Consider the following 18,274-nt stretch of genomic DNA (forward strand, 5'->3'; position numbering starts at 1 on the left):
AAGCTTCCATACTTTTTACTAAAACTCACAGTATTTATTTTGAATATGAACTCAAGCTCCATTTTGTTTTTAGCATTTTTACCCTTACAGTGCAGAGCTGGTTCAGATTTCAGAAACGAACCAAGCCACCATATACCTCAAACAATAACAGAAAATGCTACCTGACTGACTGAGTGTTTCCAGCATTTGTGGAAAGTGGAACAGGAAATATTTAACTCTTTTTCTCTTTCCACAAAAGCTGCCTGGCCCACAAAGAAAGATTTAGGATTTTAAAGAATAGCTTTATTTGTCTCATTGACATAGAGTGAATGTGTCTTTTGTGTCAAAGACTAATCCCATAAGAAGATGAACTACAGGCAGCCCACAAATGTCACCATGCTTCTGGCACCAACTTAGCATGCCCACAACTTACCAACCCTAACATCTTTGGAAGATGGGAGGAAACAAGGACATGCACTTTCAACAACTGCAGTATTTAGAATTTCAACACAGTTGATTCCAGTTAATTGAGCCATTGGTTAATTGGGGCAGCCACTTATTTGGAACAACTCTTAAAGCACAAAAACTAATCAAGAAAATAGCTGGGGTTCCTTGTGTCTAATTGGGACACTATGCCACTTAATTGGGACAGGAAACTGTTACTGAACAGTTTCTAACGAGTGTCGGTCACATGCACTTATATGGCTATTAGACACTATACCGTGCTTAGAACAAAAGGTTTTTAAATAGCATCAGTTACGTGAGCTTGTGTTCAAAAAGCAGTGATTTTTGTCAGTGATAGTTGGTGATGAATACACAGTAAGCTGATTCAGAACTGCTTTACTCACTGCGGTTTCAAGCATTCAGTCTCAGAGATGACAGAAACAGCCAGGAGTGAAAACAAAAATGAACTTCAACAGGTTAGGAACTTCGAAGAATTTGAAGGTATCTATAACATTTTGAATACTACAACGAAAATGAAGATTTGAAGAGTGCGATCATCAAAAGCATTGTATGAAGGCAGTTCATTATCTGCACTAGGTGGCTGCACTGATTTTGTTCATTTACCGTCCATCAAAAGTACATGGCAACGTATTCGGGAGTTTTATGGTACTATAGTACAATTGATTGTGTTCCAATTTCTGTATTTCATTTAAATACATAATTTGTTACTCCGTTAAACAGGAGTGTGTCTTTTTTGTACCTTTTCAACTATTTCCATGGAACTTCAGCTAATTGAGGTAGGCGTTTAATTACTTTCCCGCTGTGCCCCGATTAAATAAAATCCACTGTACATGATCAAGTTTCATTGATACACATTATAAAAATGCATAGAGCTAAGTTGAAGACGTCATGGAAATACCGCTACTCATACATGCATTGAAATGGCATCTTATCAAAACATGACCATAAGATATAGAAGCAGAAGTAGGCTATTCAGCCCAACATTTCTGCTCCACCAATCAATCATGGGCTGATTCAATTCTTCCAGTCATCCCCACTCCCCTGCCTTCTTCCCATACCCTTTGATGCCCTGGCTAATCAAGAACCTATCTATCTCTGCCTTAAATGCACCCAATGTCTTGGCCTCCACAGCCACTCGTGGCAACAAATTCCACAGATTAGCCACCCTCTGACTAAAGTAATTTCACCACAGCTCAGTTCCAAATGGACGTCCTTCAATCCTGAAGTCGTGCCCTCTTGTCCTATAAATCCTCTACCATGGGAAATAACTTTGCTATATCTAATCTGTTCAGGCCTTTTTACATTTGGAATGTTTCCATGAGATCCCCCTTCATTCTCCTGAACTCCAGAGAACACAACCCAAGAGCTGCTAGACGTTCCTCATACGGTAAACCTTTCATTCCTGGAATCATTCTTGTGAATCTTCTCTGAACCCTCTCCAATGTCAGTATATCCTTTCTAAAATAAGGAGCCCAAAACTGCACACAATACTCCATGTGTGGTTTCACAAGTGCCTTTTAGAGCCTCAGCATCACATCCCTGCTCTTATATTCCATACCTCTAGAAATGAATGCCAATATTACATTCGCCTTCTTCACAACCAACTCAACCTGGAGGTTAACCTTTAGGGTATCTTGCACAAGGACTCCCAAGTCCCTTTGCATCTCTGCATTTTACCTTCTCTCCCCAACTAAATAATAATCTGCCTATTTCTTTCTTCCACCAAAGTGCATGACCATGCACTTTCCAACATTGTACTTCATTTGCCACTTCTTTGCCCAGTCCCCTAAACTATCTAAGTCTCTCTGCAACCTCTCTTGTTTCCTCAACACAACCTGCTCCTCCACCTATCTTTGTATCATCAGTAAGTTTAGCCACAAATCCATTAATCCCGTAGTTCAAGTCATTGACATACATCGTAAAAAGCAGCGGTCTCAACACCAACCCCTGAGGAACTCCACTGGTAATCGGCAGCCAGCCAGAATAGGATCCCTTTATTCCCACTTTCTGTTTTCTGCTGACTAGCCAATGCTCCACCCATGCTAGTAACTTCCCTATAATTCCATGGGCTCTTATCTTGCTAAGCAGCCTCATGTGCGGCACCTTGTCAAAGGCCTTCTGAAAATCCAAGTACACCACGTCTACTGCATCTCCTTTGACTACCCTGCTTGTAATTTCCTCAAAGAATTGCAGTAGGTTAGTCAGGGAGGATTTTCCTTTCAGGAAACCATGCTGGCTTTGGCCTACATTGTCATGTGCCTCCAGGTATTCCGTAATCTCATCCTTAACAATTGATTCTAACAACTTCCCAACTATTGAAGTCAGGCTAACAGGTCTATGGTTTCCTTTCTGCTGCCTCCCACCCTTCTTAAACAGCAGAGTAACATTTGCAACATTTCAAAAACATCCTACAATGCTCTACACATGTCAGAAATGCTGTTGCTATTATAGAGGATACATTGATTAATGTAACTGGTTGAATGAGGAGTTTCGGTTTCAAATTATGATGCTGGTATTTTGAAGACCAAAGACTAATAAAGGAATCTGAAATCTGTTGATTGAAGAAACAACAGATTTTTACTAGATAATTCTTTCCTAACAAAAGGAGTCTATTTTTGTGCAGGTCCTCGCAATTAAATGAAGTAAAAAATACTCATTTTAAGTATATTCTGCCTAAGGACATCATGTGGATGATGCTGGAGGGGCAAGGAAGGACTCCATCATTAACCAAGTCAGAGGCTATAGATTGATTGTAAAGTAGTATACAAATCTTTTGTTATTTTTATAAGAATAACCCAATATCAGTTCATCTCCCTGCTTTTTATTTTTACTCATACTTTTCACACCTTGAATATCAGACTTACATTTCTCACTCATTCAAAACTACCATATATTTTCACCTGGTACATTTCAAAATTCCATTCTTATTTGATTATGAATAACTACGTTGCACCAATTTTTCAATGTAAACATTAAATCTCTCTTTACCATAAATGCCATGGCAACAGTTTGCAAACAGTGTGTAATAGGGTCAGCCACCTCAATGACCACCACCCTGCAGCACTCCCATCACCTGTGATGAAGTGCTTTGAGAGGTTAGTCACCGCTAGAATTAGCCCCTGTCTAAGCATGGGCCTGGACCCACGGCAAATGCCTACCCGAACAATTGGTCCACAGGGAATGCAATGTCACTGGCTCCTCACCCAGCTTTGGACCACCTGGATAACAGCAATGCCTACCACAGGCTGTTGTTAATCAATTACAGCTCAGCGATCAACACCATCATCTCCTCAGTACTAATTAATATAGTTCAAAACCTGGGCTTCTATACTTCTGTCTGCAACTACATCCTTGACTTCCTCTGCCTTCTTCCGATGAGTCAGTATGGATCAGAAATAACATGTTCTCCACGACCACATAGTCCTGGGTATATAGACAGTAAAGCAATGGGCTCATCACACATCCTTGAGGTGCACCTATGTTGATGTGAGCCACAGCACAAAAGCCATCTATAAATTTGCTGATGACACAACTGTCATCAACAGAATCTAAGATGCTTACAAGGAGGCGTACTGGAGTGAGATAGAACAGTTGGTTGAGTGGTGTCACAACAACAACCACACACTCAACATCAGTAAGACCAAGGAATTGATTGTGGACTTCAGGAAGGGGAAGTCAAGGACCTACACCAGTCCTCATTGTGACGAAAGACCAAGTTATCAGAGGATTGATGCTGATGAGAGAGATAAGAGAGACAAAGGGAGAAGCGTCCACAATGTTAATGAGAGACGAGAGAGATTAACGAAAAGAGACACAGTTCCGAGTATTGTCAGACCGGTTGCTTTGAACCTGAACTGTTTGAAGTTTGATGGACAGGTAATACCCCAGCAGGGGGATAAAAGGAACAGGTTCGCTAAGGCAAGACAGACACCACGAGATCACGAGATCACGAGATAACGAGACCCTGGAAGTGCGGTGTGCCCCCACAAGTTGGTGGGAGTTTTGGAGGTCTGGTCGCTGGACCGACCATAGATGCACAGGGTGAAAAGGTACGATCGGCAGGAACCTGGTTTGTGTGTCCGCCTTGCCTGAGTGCCGGGTTCACCGCGGAAGAACGATCGTATCCGGAACGGAGCAGTCACAGTCGGTGACCTCAGAAGACAGTAAAAAGGGCTCGCCCGAAAGCTAACTGCGAGGAACATCCAAGGTCTGCTTGAATCAGAAATTTGCATATTCGGTCTCCCTCGCTCTCCCTCTCCAACAGCCCAACAGCAATTACTGCGAACTGTACTCAGCTGAACTGAACTCTGCGTCACTTGAGACTGATCATTTTACCCCTAGACTGCGATAGAGCTTGATTGATTCCTATTACCCTAGTTCTGTGTACATGTGTGTTTTATCATTGCCAACCCGTTGCATTTATACCCTTACGATTAGAGTACTGTGTTACTTATTTCTTTAATAAAACTTTCTTAGTTCCAATAATCCAGACTCCAACTAAGTGGTCCATTTCTGCTGGTTTGGCAACCCAGTTACGGAGTACGTAACATCATCAAGGAATCAGCAGTGAAAAGGGTGAGCAGCTTCAAGATCTTGAGTGTCAATATCTCTGAAAGTCTATCTTGAGCTCAACATACTGATGCAACTATGAAGAAGACATGCCAACGGCCAGTGATTATATTTCATGAGGAGTTTGAGGAGAGTTGATATGTCACCAAAGACCAACAAATTTCTATACAAGTACTCTGGAGAGCATTCTAACTGGTTGTACCACAGTCTGGTGTGGAGGTGCCAATGCACAAGATTGGAAAAAGCTGCAGAGGGCTACAAACTCAGCCAGCTCCATCAGGGGCACTAGACCTTGCCCTACCCCCCAGCATAGAGGACATTTCATTAAGGCCCTTCACCACCTGGGACATTACTATCACCTTTTCATTACTACCATCAAGGAGGTTGTTCAGCAGCCGAAAGACACACACTTAATATTTTAAAAACAGCTTCTTTCCTTCCACCATCACATTTCTGAACGATCCATAAATCCATGAACACTACCTCACTAATTTTGCTCTCTTTTGCCACTAATTATTTATTAAACATTTAGTGCATGAATTACAGATGATCAATTTGTCACTGCCCTTCAATATATATTGGCAATGTCCTCGATGCTCACATCCTACAGAACAATAAAAATTACCTTGCCTCCAACATCTCATCGCCTCTGTTGCTTTCAAATCCTCTTTAATCTGCCAACTTTGCTTCTTCCCATCAGATGAAAGGAGAATTGCACCCCTGGTCTCTGTTTCACAACCCATGTCAGTAAGAGTTGATTACTGGCATACTACTATTGACCTTCAGCTCCAGAGACCTTGATAGAATCCTGATCTTGGGTTTGCATGGACTCTGTACATTCTCCCTGTGACTACACGGATTGCCACAAAATTCTTCTGTTTCCTCTCACATGTCATAGAGGTGCTAAGTGATAGGTAGATGACTTTTGTAAATTGACAAAGGCACAGATAGTGGCAGGTAAAATGAAGTGAAGGGTCAGAGATAAGGGAATTGATGAAGATATGAGAAGGAAGATACTGTAGGTTTGGTATCAATGAGTGTTTGATAGTAGGTGGTGGGTACAGTGGGCTAAGTGTCCCATTGCCATGTTGTTTGAAGCTACTATGCAATAACAGCAATTTTCAACTCCCTTGAAAATTACTCAAGAGCAATGACTGCTCTATCAAGCCGAAAGAAGCAGGACACTCCTGTGCTGCTTTCAATTGATTATCCACTGGCTAATCTAGCAGTTTAGGATTCAATGTTGATCCCATTGCTTCAGAGTTTCTAATAAGCTGAAAGGCATCAGCTTATTAGAAGTGAAATGGGCAGCAAAAACTAGCAAATGCTTACAATGTGTTCAGCACTCAGAATCAGATTTTTTTATCACTGACATACGTTGTGAATATTACAAAAGATAAATAAATGACAAATACCAAGGTAGTATTCATAGGTTCATGGACCATTCAGAAATCGAATGTTGGAGGGGAAGGCAGCAGTTCCTGGATCATTGAGTATGGGTCTTCAAGCTCCTGTACCTTCTCTCTGATGGTAGTAACATGAAGGAGGCATGTCCCAGATGATTCCTTAATGAAGGATGCTACCTTCTAGAGGCACCACCTCTTAACAATGTCCTCAATGACCAATAGTATTGAGCCATTATGATCCAGGTATTTAACACCAATCTATCACTGACCAGGGAATTATTACTAGTCCATAAAGCCAACTTCTACTGATCACCCTGATCTGAAATGTATTACAAAATCCTGGAATTGCTACATAGCTGATGATCTACCTTTTAAGCAGCAACATCTTCTCAAAAGGCAGGTTTTTGCACAAGACAGAATTGCTTCTGAGCAGACCCCGTCACTGAACTTTCACATTAAAACTGATTTTAGGGTGACCTGAAGACAGAAGCCATTTTGACCTAACCTGTTCCCACAAGTCGCTGAATTGGCAAAACTATTTGGCGTGTGAAAAATCTACAATTCACTAATTCCACCATCAGCAATTGAGGGATCCATATGCAAACACCCAAATATTTCCTTCCTATGATAACGTTAGCCACCCATCCCCAATCAATCTCAAAGGGATCAGTTCTGACCACCTTTCTCCTCTAGTGACTACCTCCCACAAGGTCCTACAACCAATATTGTGAATAACTCTCCCTTTTAAGTTTTCATATTTATCCTCACTTGAAAGCCTCTTACCTAAGAATATAGAGGTTATACCTGCCCCTCTTTAAACAACAATTTAGCAATACCAGACATTCAACATGTCTACATGTTCCTTTGTTTCATTGGCTTTTTTTTTAATCCTTTGAAATCTTGCACTGAATTTGCTTTTCTTCCAGATTGCTTGTTCTTCACTTTACAAGCTTATTTACCCATCTCCTATTTCCATAACCAGCTTGCCCACTTCCATTTGAAATATTCCTTCTGTTCATTTGAACTCATCATAAGAGTACTACCTAATTTAGTACAACTATTTTCCAGCCCCAGGGTTTAATTCAACTGGCTAGTACAGGTTTCACCACCCTAGGACAAGTCCTGATGCCCCAGGAATCTGAAGCATTCCCTCCAATACCAATTCTTCACTGAACCATTCATTTTCATTATCCTTATTTCTGTATTCATTAAGTATTGTACCTATGGGAATCTGGACATTACTACTTAGGAAGGTTTTTTCAAATATCAACTTTCTGAGATCCGCATGTTCAGTACTCACCTTTCTAAACCAAGTTTTTTAGTGCCAATGTGAACCATAACCTCTTCTTGCAGAAGTGACATCAATTACATGGAACTAAGCTAGTGGTGGGGTGGGTGGGGGAGGAAATCACATCTGTGGCTGCAGAAATACTTGAACATTTCTATCCCAACACCACCAATACCTGAAATTCATTTACCTTTTGTCAAAGAATCATAACAATCAATCACTACAGCAACAAATTAAGGCAAGCTACTCTACCATCTATACTCTATTCTGTAATAGATTATTAAAACTAAAATAAGGACTTTCAACTTAAAGTCAGTGTATTCAATAATGCAACCAGTAAAAACATTGGTCCAAGAGAAAATATCATTCAGCAGACACTTTACCTCACAAGCTATAACAGCACTGCTTGGAGACAGTGTACAATCCTCATGGTTTCTTCACGAATGAGGTAAGAAATTCAAAGCTTATCTTTGGTCATTTACACCAAACAGCTGCTGGAAAATTTGCCTCCTATTTTACTTCCCTCCCAACTCTTAACTTCACAATTAATCAGAATGCTGGACAATTGCCAGTAAAAGCTCTAACACATGAGAGGAATTTCTACCTTCAGTCAATCACAATGAAACAATGTGAAATTGAAAGCATAAAATCTAAACAAGTAAGAATTAGACAGAATATTGCAATATAAAGATCAGGAACAGGAGAAGTGTAATAAATGATCCATACCAACAATCTGCTACTGATCTCGTGTGCTCTCTCTCTCTCTCGCTGTGTGCTTGAGCCCAACTTTTTTCACAACACTTATTAGTCCAATAATAAAGGCTGACTTACAAATGGCTCAGCTCCATACATTATAAATGTCTTCTTTTCCCATTGTAAAGAACCTACAGAAAATGTTAGTCACTTTTTATGATGAAGGATGTTAAGGTATTGCGAAAGATTTGTGGTATCCTGTTTACACTGACAGCTCCAGACAAATTTCAGTTCTAATTTGTTTGAATCTCTGAATTCTGCCATGAACACTCCACGAAGGAGAAGTTTGTCATCCTGCTGGGAGAGCTTCAACTTAGAGTTTGTGTTTGAAAAGCATGAGAAACAAATTAAGTTTGTAAGATGAAAAATGTATTTTACTCACAATCTGAGTTCAATTTGGCTATCTAAATGATTACTCAACAAGGAATATGGAGATCAAATTTTCATACAAGGATAAAATTGTAAAAGAATTCTCAATTGTGCTCCTTTCAAAATAAAAGTTAACAAATCCCCTCAGGTATTTTCACTCTCAACAAGACCACGATGGTTGAGGTCTATTTGAGCTCCACTGGAAGTAGAATATAAATAGACTTCAGTAAGTAATTTTCTCCCATTGACCATTTCTTGCCTAAGTGATTGCAACTGCAAAGAAGCAACTGCAAAAATGTCTTTGCTTGTGTGCAATTGTTCTAACAAAGACACAGTAATCAAACAGACTGTGCAAACCTAGTTGTCAAACAAAAAAAAACTATTTGACTGCATTAAACTTGGATGTCAAACACGTGGCCCCATTTTGAAACAAATGGATTGCAGAAGTATTTTATTATGTTACCATAGTAACAACTTAGATGTATGGATTAATAATAAAGTTGAACATGCAATGCTTGCATCCTTATTGGTTCAAAATTCTTCAACCGGCTATTTAACATCACTGTTGGAGCAGCTTCATCATGAAAACTGCATAGGGGAACTTTGAATGAGCAATAACCGTCAGCCTAGCTGGTGATACACACATTTATTTTTAGAAGGAATCCACCTTCTAATGACAGACTGTTACAAAATGTGAATATAAACAGATCAGGTGTTATAGAATTACCCATACAGGAAATATCAGTCAGAGTGTAATGGCAATGAAATTAAATGTCATTTATGTATTATCTGGCAAATGAAAATGTCAAGCGAAGTCCACAATATTCAAAACAGAACCTAACAATACTTGTCAATTTGAACAAAATAGCCTGCCAGTATTAATTTTGTTTTTAATAAATCAAACACCAAATGTCCTTTGGTAGCTGAAAAACATCTGTTAACAACAAAATACATATGCCAACCTCATTCTGTTCTGCAACCAATTTATTTACAACTATACAAAATCTTCAAACGTTTTCATTTAGTGAAAAGTGCAACACATCAATGTATCATGTAAACAATAAATGGGAAAACATAAGTTCAAAACATAATAATCCTTGTGACTTTAGCAAAACCATCTGTTCAATTGCATTTCAAATTAAAGCCTCAGAATTAGGTTTTTCAAACATAGTAACAAGCTGATCAAAAGTAGTAACAGTGAAGCAAACAGTTGTCAATGAGACAATGTTTTTTGTGTTAAGGAGGATTTACTACCAGTCTGAACAGGGCAGTATGGGTCATTAAACTGCCCTTCATCACTTTTAGGACCGCTCAAAGATCTATTAGGCAACATAATTTAACCAGAAGAACACGTACAAAGTATGAATTGCCTCTTCCTGTGACTAAAGGAACTTGTGTCCGTATATACTAATCCACCTCTGCCCAATAGGAAAATTATAAATTTCATCCAATAGAGACAAAAAACTGCAAATAAAAAGCCAGTTTAGTATTTGAACCTCCAGATCGCTGAAGAAACATATTCTTAATTACCTGTTTTACATACAAGAGACTGACCAATTCAAATTCCAAGCTCTGTCACGGATGAAATTACCAGACAGATAGAAAACAAAAATCAAGGATGTGTGCAGAGTTTCCTTGAAAAAGTGCAACATTCCCACAGACTCATGGGAATGCATCATCCATGATAAGTCCAAACAGATGAGAAGTATTTGGGATAGAACCTCGGAGCTATGCATGGGGGCATGCAGAGGTCCTGTGCAAGTTGTCCAAGGAGTGCACGATTTCACAAACTCTCCTCTCAACTGACTGGTCGACCAGCTTTCACCCTATCTGTGGAATAATCTGCAATTTTTACATTGGTCTCTATAGCCTCCTGAGAACCTACAAAACCTGTAGTAGATAGGAGTCATCCTCTATTCAAGAGGGCAGTCTAAGAAGGATAAATCAGAATTTCTCATGTTATTAATGTTTGCATCGATATTACTATCCTCTGTCATGCTGTCCAGCTAATTCAATTAATTACAATTGATTTAATTACAATTCAATTTCATCTTTATACATCTGTCACAGGAAGTCATTTGGCCCATCAAAGCATTGCCATTAATCCCATTTCTCCACTTATTTCCTGCTTTCTCTCCCTTGTCCATCAACTCCCACTGATGTTTCTATCACTAACCAACACCAGGGTAACTTACGGTAGCCAACAACTTATAAATAAACACATCTTAGGCAAAATTCACATGGTTACAGGTAGGACATGCAAACTCCACACGGACAGCAACTGAGGTCAGTGCTGCATCACTGTGCTTTCTGAGGGTCAATGAATAAATATTGTAAATCCACCAAGTTGCTTAGGTATAACATAGACCAAAATCCCAAAGGATTTGGAGCTAAGTGAAAAATAGTTATAATCGAGGAGTTTAGCAATACAAATCAACATTATACAAGTACAACAAACATGAAAAAAAGCACAATATCAAGACTAACCTAAAGAGTGCTCTAAAATTTCTTCAAGGTTAAAGTGGCAGATAAGAAAAATAACATAATCAGAATAAGTGGGAAGACAAATAAAAATTATGGGTTTTTTGCTCAAATAGTGCAGTTTCATGGCCAATGGATATGCTACATTAATGACAATTACCATATTAAGGAAAAAATTGTGACAAAGTATGGCTTAATCAGTTCTGTTAGTAAAAACAGTATGAGTGGGAAGCCTAGAAAAGTCCATGACATCAATAAAATCAAATCATGATCCAACAAAGCACATCAGAGACATTTTTAATGTGAATCAACTGCTGCAACAATTTGTGTTGCTTATTCATTAATGTTTCAGACTGACTCAAACATTAAGCCTGAAGTTCTACAGCTGGAGTACATCTAGCATTAAAACTTCACACTGCTAATGGTACATCTCACCTCAAAAAAAATTACTACAACCCCACTCACAACTTTATTCCTCTAAATTTAGGTACATCCAAAGAAATTTGTTTGTATGTATTCATGCAAAATAAATCTTAACTTCAAATAATTCTGCATGGAACGTAATTGTAATACATTACTGGGAGACTGCAAGGAAGAATAGTATGGAAGTGAGAGAAAGCAGATTATTTGAAACAGGAAGGATTTAATGAGGAGATTAAGGGACTTAAATTATATTCCCTTCTAACACTACACCAGCTACTTAATAGCAAGGGATAAAAACTTATAAGGTTAATATAAACCTCAATTAGGACTTCTTTCTGTTTCTAAGTTTTATTTGTTTTCCTGTCATGGGATGGCTGTGTAAATATGCTGTACTGTATCTGGTCTATGATATGCTGTGCTGCTTTGTAAAATAAGAATAAATAATAAAAATTTGAATTACAAAAAAAAATTCGAGTCCTAGAGCAATACAGCACGGATACAGGCCCTGTGGCCCAATGGATCCATGTTGACCGCGGAGCCCACCCAACTAGTCCCAATTTCTTGCGTTCGATCCACATTCCTCTAAGCCTCACACCTCCATGCACCTATCCAAGTGCTTTTTAAATGATACTACTGTGCCTGCCTCCACCAGTTCCTTTGGCAGTCCATTCCATTATCTCACCATCCTCTGCATGAAGAGTTTGCCCCTCAGGTCCCTTTTAAATCCTTCTCCTCTCATCTTAAATCTATGTCCCCTAGTTCTGGATCCCCCACCCTGGGGAAATGACTGTTAGCTACCTGTAACTCTCATAATTTAAAAAAACAATCTCTAAAATGTCAGCCCGCATTTTCAGCATGCCAAGGAATAAAGGACCTAGTTGGCCAACCTCTCCCTGTAACTCAGACACTAGTCCTGGCAAATCCTTGTAAAACTTTTCTGCACTCTTTCCAGCTTCACCGCATCTTTCCTATAACAGGGTAACTAAATCTATGATGTCAGCAAACACTGATACAAATGCAACATAGAGTCCCAACTCCTATACTCAATGCCCTGACAGATGAACATGCTAAACACCTTTTTCCACCATCCTGTCTAGCTGAGCTGCCACTTTCACCATGCTCCTAGGTTCTTCTATTCCATTACACTCCCCAGTGCCCTACCATTCATAGTACAAGCTCCTATGTTGTTTAACTTTCCAAAATGCTTCACCTCACACTTATCTAAAATGAACTCCATTTGACACTCCTCGGCCCACTTCCCTAATCAATCAAGGTTCACCTGTAAACTACGAAAAATCTTCTTCACTATCAAAGCCAATTCACACCATTGGCAAACTTATTGATCAAGCCTTGTGCTCTGCATCAAAATTATAATGAATATCAAAGGTCCCAACACTGATTCCTGTATCATATCAATAGTAACCGATCTCCATTACAAGAAACAACCTCTAACACCACCCTCTGCTTCTGATTTCTGAGCCAATTTTGAATCTATTTAACTAGCTTTGCCTGGATTCTGTGGAACTTCACCTTCTAAACCAGACTACCATGCAGACCTTGTTGAAGGATCTGCTACAGTCCAAATAGATAACATCCACTGGCCTATCTTTCATCTACATTTTTGGTTATCTCTTCAAAAACTCTAATAAGTTCTTTAAGCACCACCTCCCATGCACAAAACAATGCTCACTAGCTCTATCCAAATGCTGGTATATTTTGCCCCTTAGAATTACCTCCAATTACTTCCCTGCTTCAGGTGTCAGACTGACTGACTTGTAGTTCACTGACTTGTTCTTGCAACCCTAGTTAAACATCAGAGCACCATTAGACACCGTCCAGTCTTCAAAACCTTCACCAGTGGTCAACAGTGAAGCAAATATCAAGCCTTCCAAATGTAATCACCATTTGTTTCACAAACACAAAAAATGTGCAGATGCGGGAAATCCAAGCACACACAAAAATGCTGGAGGAACTCAGTAGGAAAGGCAGCATCTATGGAAAAGAACAAACAGTTGACTTTTGGGCCGAGTTCTTTCATCAGCACTGGGGAAAAAAGATGAGAAGTCAGAGTAAGAAGTCTGGTCTCATCTTTTTGTTCCAAATCCTGATGAAGGGTATTTGCTTCACCTTTTTTATGTCCAACATCCATTACCAATGGAGACTAGGAAATGGGCATTCAAATGGCGAGGACACACAAAATGCTGAAGGAACTCAGTAGGTCAGGCAGCGTCTATGGAAATCAATATACAATTGACATTTCGAGCTGAGACCCTTCTTCAGGGCTGGAAAGGAAGGGTGAAGATATCAGAATAAAAAGGTTGGGGGAGGATAGCTAGAAGGTGATAGGTGAAGCCAATTGTAGAAAAAGTAAAGGGCTGAAGAGAAAGGGATCTGATACGAGAAGAGAGTGGACCAGTGTGGAAAGGGAAGGAGAGGACCAGGAGGAGGTGATAGGCAGGTGAGAAGAGATAAGAGGCCAGAGTGGGAAATAGAAGAAGGGGGAGGGGGAGGGGAAGGGAATTATTTTTTGCCACAAGGAGAAATGAATATTCATGCCATCAAGTTGGAGGCTACCCAGACGGAATATCAGGCGTTGCTCCTCCACCCTCAGGGTGGCCTCATCTTAGCACAAGAGGAGGACATGGATGGACATGTTAGAATGGGAATTGGAATTATAATGTTTGGCCATTGGGAAGCTCTGCTTTTGGCAGTTGGAGCAGAGGTCCTCAATGAAGCGGTCCCCCAGTTTGCAATGGATTTCATCAACTCACAGGAGGCCACATTGGGAGCACCAGACACAATAGACAACCTCAGCAGATTTGCAGGTGAAATGCTGCCTCATCTGGAAGGATTGTTAGGGGCTCTGAGTGGAGGTGAGAGAGGAGGTGAATGTGTAGGTGTAGCACTCTGGATGCCCACAGGGTTAAGTGTTAAGAGGGAGATTAGTGGGGAGAGATAACTGGAGGGAGCAATTTCTGCAGGAAGTAGAGAGAGGGGAGGAAATGGTGCTAGGATCCCTTTGCAGATGGTGGAAGTGCAGAGAATGATGTGTTGTATACAGAGGCTCATGAGGTAGTAGATCAGGACAAGAGGAACTGTATCACTGTTAAGGCAGTGGGAAGATGGGGTGAGTGCACAGGTTCAGGAAATGGAGGAAATGTGGGTGAGGGCAGCATCAATGGATGAGGAAGAGAAACTCTACTCCTCGAAGGAAGGCATCTCTGATGTTGCAGAAAGGAAACTCACATCCTGGGAGCAGATGTGGTAGAAACAAAGGAACTAGGAAAAGGGAATAGTATTTTTACAGGAGAAAGGGTGGGAAGAGGTATAGTCAAAATAACCATGGGAATTTATTAGATTTATAAAATATATCGGTTGACAGTTTATCTCCAAAGATGGCGAGAGAGAGATTTAGAAAGGGGAGGGAGATGTCAGAAGTGGACCAAGTGAACTCAAGGCCAGGATGGAAGTTGGAGGCAAAGTTGGTATTCAAATGATGAATCTTAAATAAATTAAACATTACTACACAAACATTCTGCAGTATCAGAATTCAATAAACACATGAATACCCAAATAAGGATTGATTTTGAGATCAAGTTTTTTTTGCATTACATTTATATTTGTATTACATGTAAAATATATGTGGATAGCACCTATTACTTAATACTAGAACTGTTCAAAACTAGCATAGAGAATAAACTTTGAAAATTATAGTAGATTAATATTACACTAATTATTTATTCTGTTAGAAACATAACAGATCAATTAAAGATTTTATCATTGCTAATTTAGCACACTCCTATCTGTTTCACATTCTTCTCTCTGTAAAATTGAGCTCACGTAAACCTTTGCTTCCAGTTTCCTAATTGGACCAATTCCCATTCACTTACACTTCCTCTATTCCACTGGCCCCTCATTTAAGCAGATGTATTTTAAAATTCTCATTCTTGTTTTTAAGTCTCTTACTCCACCCTAATTTCATAAGATCCTCCACCTTTATAATCGTTTCTACACAATGGTAAAAAGTCTCAACAGACAGGCTGCCTTTATGGAGAAACAAATTCACATTTTAGATTGGAGACAGAGGAGACAGCAGATGCTGGAATCTGGAGTAACAAACAATCTGCTAAAGGAATGCAGAAGGTCAAGCAGCATCTGTGGGGAGAAAGGATTTCTCAACGTTTCGGTTCAGGAGAAATATTGATGCAGGGTTTTGATCGGAAACATCAATGATTTCTTTCATCTACATATGCTTCTTGACCTGCTGAGTTCCTCCAGCAGACAACTGTTGCTCATGTTTTAGGACATTGGCCTTCCATCAAAATAGAAGAAAAGCCAGCAATCTGAAATTTCTATAGTTTCTCTCTCAGCATTTGCAATGTTGAGCTTTTGAAATCTAAGGTATCTGTACTTATTCAAATTTAATCACTCCACAACTGCAGGACTTCACAAATACTTGATGATACCTTGAAATAATGGAGTGGAGAATTAGCTTAAAATGTGTAAAGAAACTCAAATCCCTTTACTAGACCAGAGCTGACCTATTTAATACAAGCTTATTAGGCAAACCATAACATTCACGGCCGGATGCTACTGTGATGGTCTTATATGCAATTGTGTGGCTCCTCCGTGTTGCCCAGTTGGATTTCTTGTGGAGTACAAGAGAACAGCACAAACTTGCTGATTTTGCAGGTAAGTAGTGATTTTAATTTGATTTTATTTAGTTTAAATGTTCATTTACGAGAGAGAGAGAGAGAAAGAGAGTAAGTGAGTGAGTGTGTGTGTGTGAAAGAGAGAGAGAGAGAGAATGAGAATGAATATTATTCAAATGTCCCTGTGAATGTGCGTGTTTTGACAGGTGTAAAATAATTTTGAATATCAATCATAAATGTTCAAAATCATTCAAAAACTGTCAATGTTTAACTGTTAAAACCACAATTTTTTTATATATAGGTGAGTTGACAAATACAACATAAATACACACACATGTTTTAAGCTGCAGATTTGCCAGCCAGTGAAACGAGGTAGAGTCTCACTGCTGAGAATACTGATCTCTTCAGTGCAGCTGGTCTTTTCTATGGAATGAGGCCATGCACCGTCCTGGGCCTCACTTATGTGCTGGAAGCTGGCCTCCAAATGAAATACTGCACCTCGGTCCTCAGAGGGAAAAACAGCATAGCTTTGGCAGTAACTTACCAGTGATCTTTGGGCAACAGAAAACCTTTCCTATTTATATCTCTGGTAAAACAGTGAGAGATCATAAAAGCTTATTATGCCCACATCAATGTCTAATGTTGTAATTACAAGAGTACTGTTTTAAATTTTCATCAGGACAAGTTGTTCTGACAAGTAGCAATTGAATGGAGACAACTTCTACCTAAAATATACTATTTAACATGGCAAGATATCTTCAAATGCTTTGCACGAGGTTTATCAAAGAACAAACCACAGCACACAAGACATTTAGAACATAGAAACACAAAGCAAAATGGCAGATTTTAAATAGTGACTTAAAAGATAGTGATGTGTAAACTAGGAAAAGTTTCAGGAGGAAAATTCAGAGCTTAGGCCATTGCCAACTTAAGGCACATAGGTCAACAGACAAGCAATCCAATTCAAAGTTAATGATGGAACAGTGGTTCAACAGTCAGCACTCAGGTTTGATTGTGACTGTGTGCAGTTTGCACACCCTCCTGTGCACGCGTGAGTTTCTCTCAAGTATTCTAGCTTCCTCTGACATCCCAAAGATATACCATACTGTACAAGAGCAACTGAAAGGTGAAAGATCAAAGAACAGGTTTTCCCCGCCATCCGAAGGTAGGGCGTTCCTATGAAACAGTTCGTAAGCCGAAATGTCGTAAAGCGAAGAAGCAATTACCATTTACTTATATGGGAAAATTTTGTGAACATTTGTAGACCCGAAAATAACCTACCAAATCATGCCAAATAACACATAAAACCTAAAATAACAGTAACATATAGTAAAAGCAGGAATGATATGATAAATACACAGCCTATATAAAGTAGAAATACTTCTCTACAATGATTGTCTGCACAGATCTCCGTAGTGAAAATCTCACGCAAGCGCTGTTGGCATAAACGCGCTCTCCAGTATCCTTTAAACTATGAAGCTGCCAAATCTACCAAATAACACGTGAAAATACACAGCCTATATAAAGTAGAAATAATGTATGTACAGTGTAGTATCACTTACGGGAATTGGGAAGACATTGAGCACACTGATGATGGTGTGTTAGACTGAGTCGTCGCAGGCTGGGTGGTACAGTGGCCCCCACCTTCCAGGCCGCGGACCCGATACATTGCCGCGAAGAACGCAGGGGTAGCCGGGAGGCACACAGCATATCTTTAAGAAAAAAGCCGAAATAAACATGCTAATTAATTAGGTGCTGCCCGGCACGTAAATGGCGCAGATCAGAGGCGATTGCCGATTGCATCGGCACTGATCTGGGCCGACAATTACGTGCTAGGTGGCATCTAATTAATTAGCATGTCTATTTCGGCTTTTTTTCTTAAAGATGTG

General features: G+C 39.6%; 1 protein-coding gene across 1 annotated transcript in view; it reads right to left on the reverse strand.

Moving 5' to 3' along the window:
* tmem135 (transmembrane protein 135) overlaps positions 1–18,274 on the reverse strand; it is a 429,004-nt gene that overhangs the window by 65,695 nt on the left and 345,035 nt on the right. The window lies entirely within an intron of this gene.

This window comes from Mobula hypostoma, chromosome 7 (assembly GCF_963921235.1).
Source record: "Mobula hypostoma chromosome 7, sMobHyp1.1, whole genome shotgun sequence".
Classification (NCBI taxonomy): Eukaryota; Metazoa; Chordata; class Chondrichthyes; order Myliobatiformes; family Myliobatidae; genus Mobula; species Mobula hypostoma.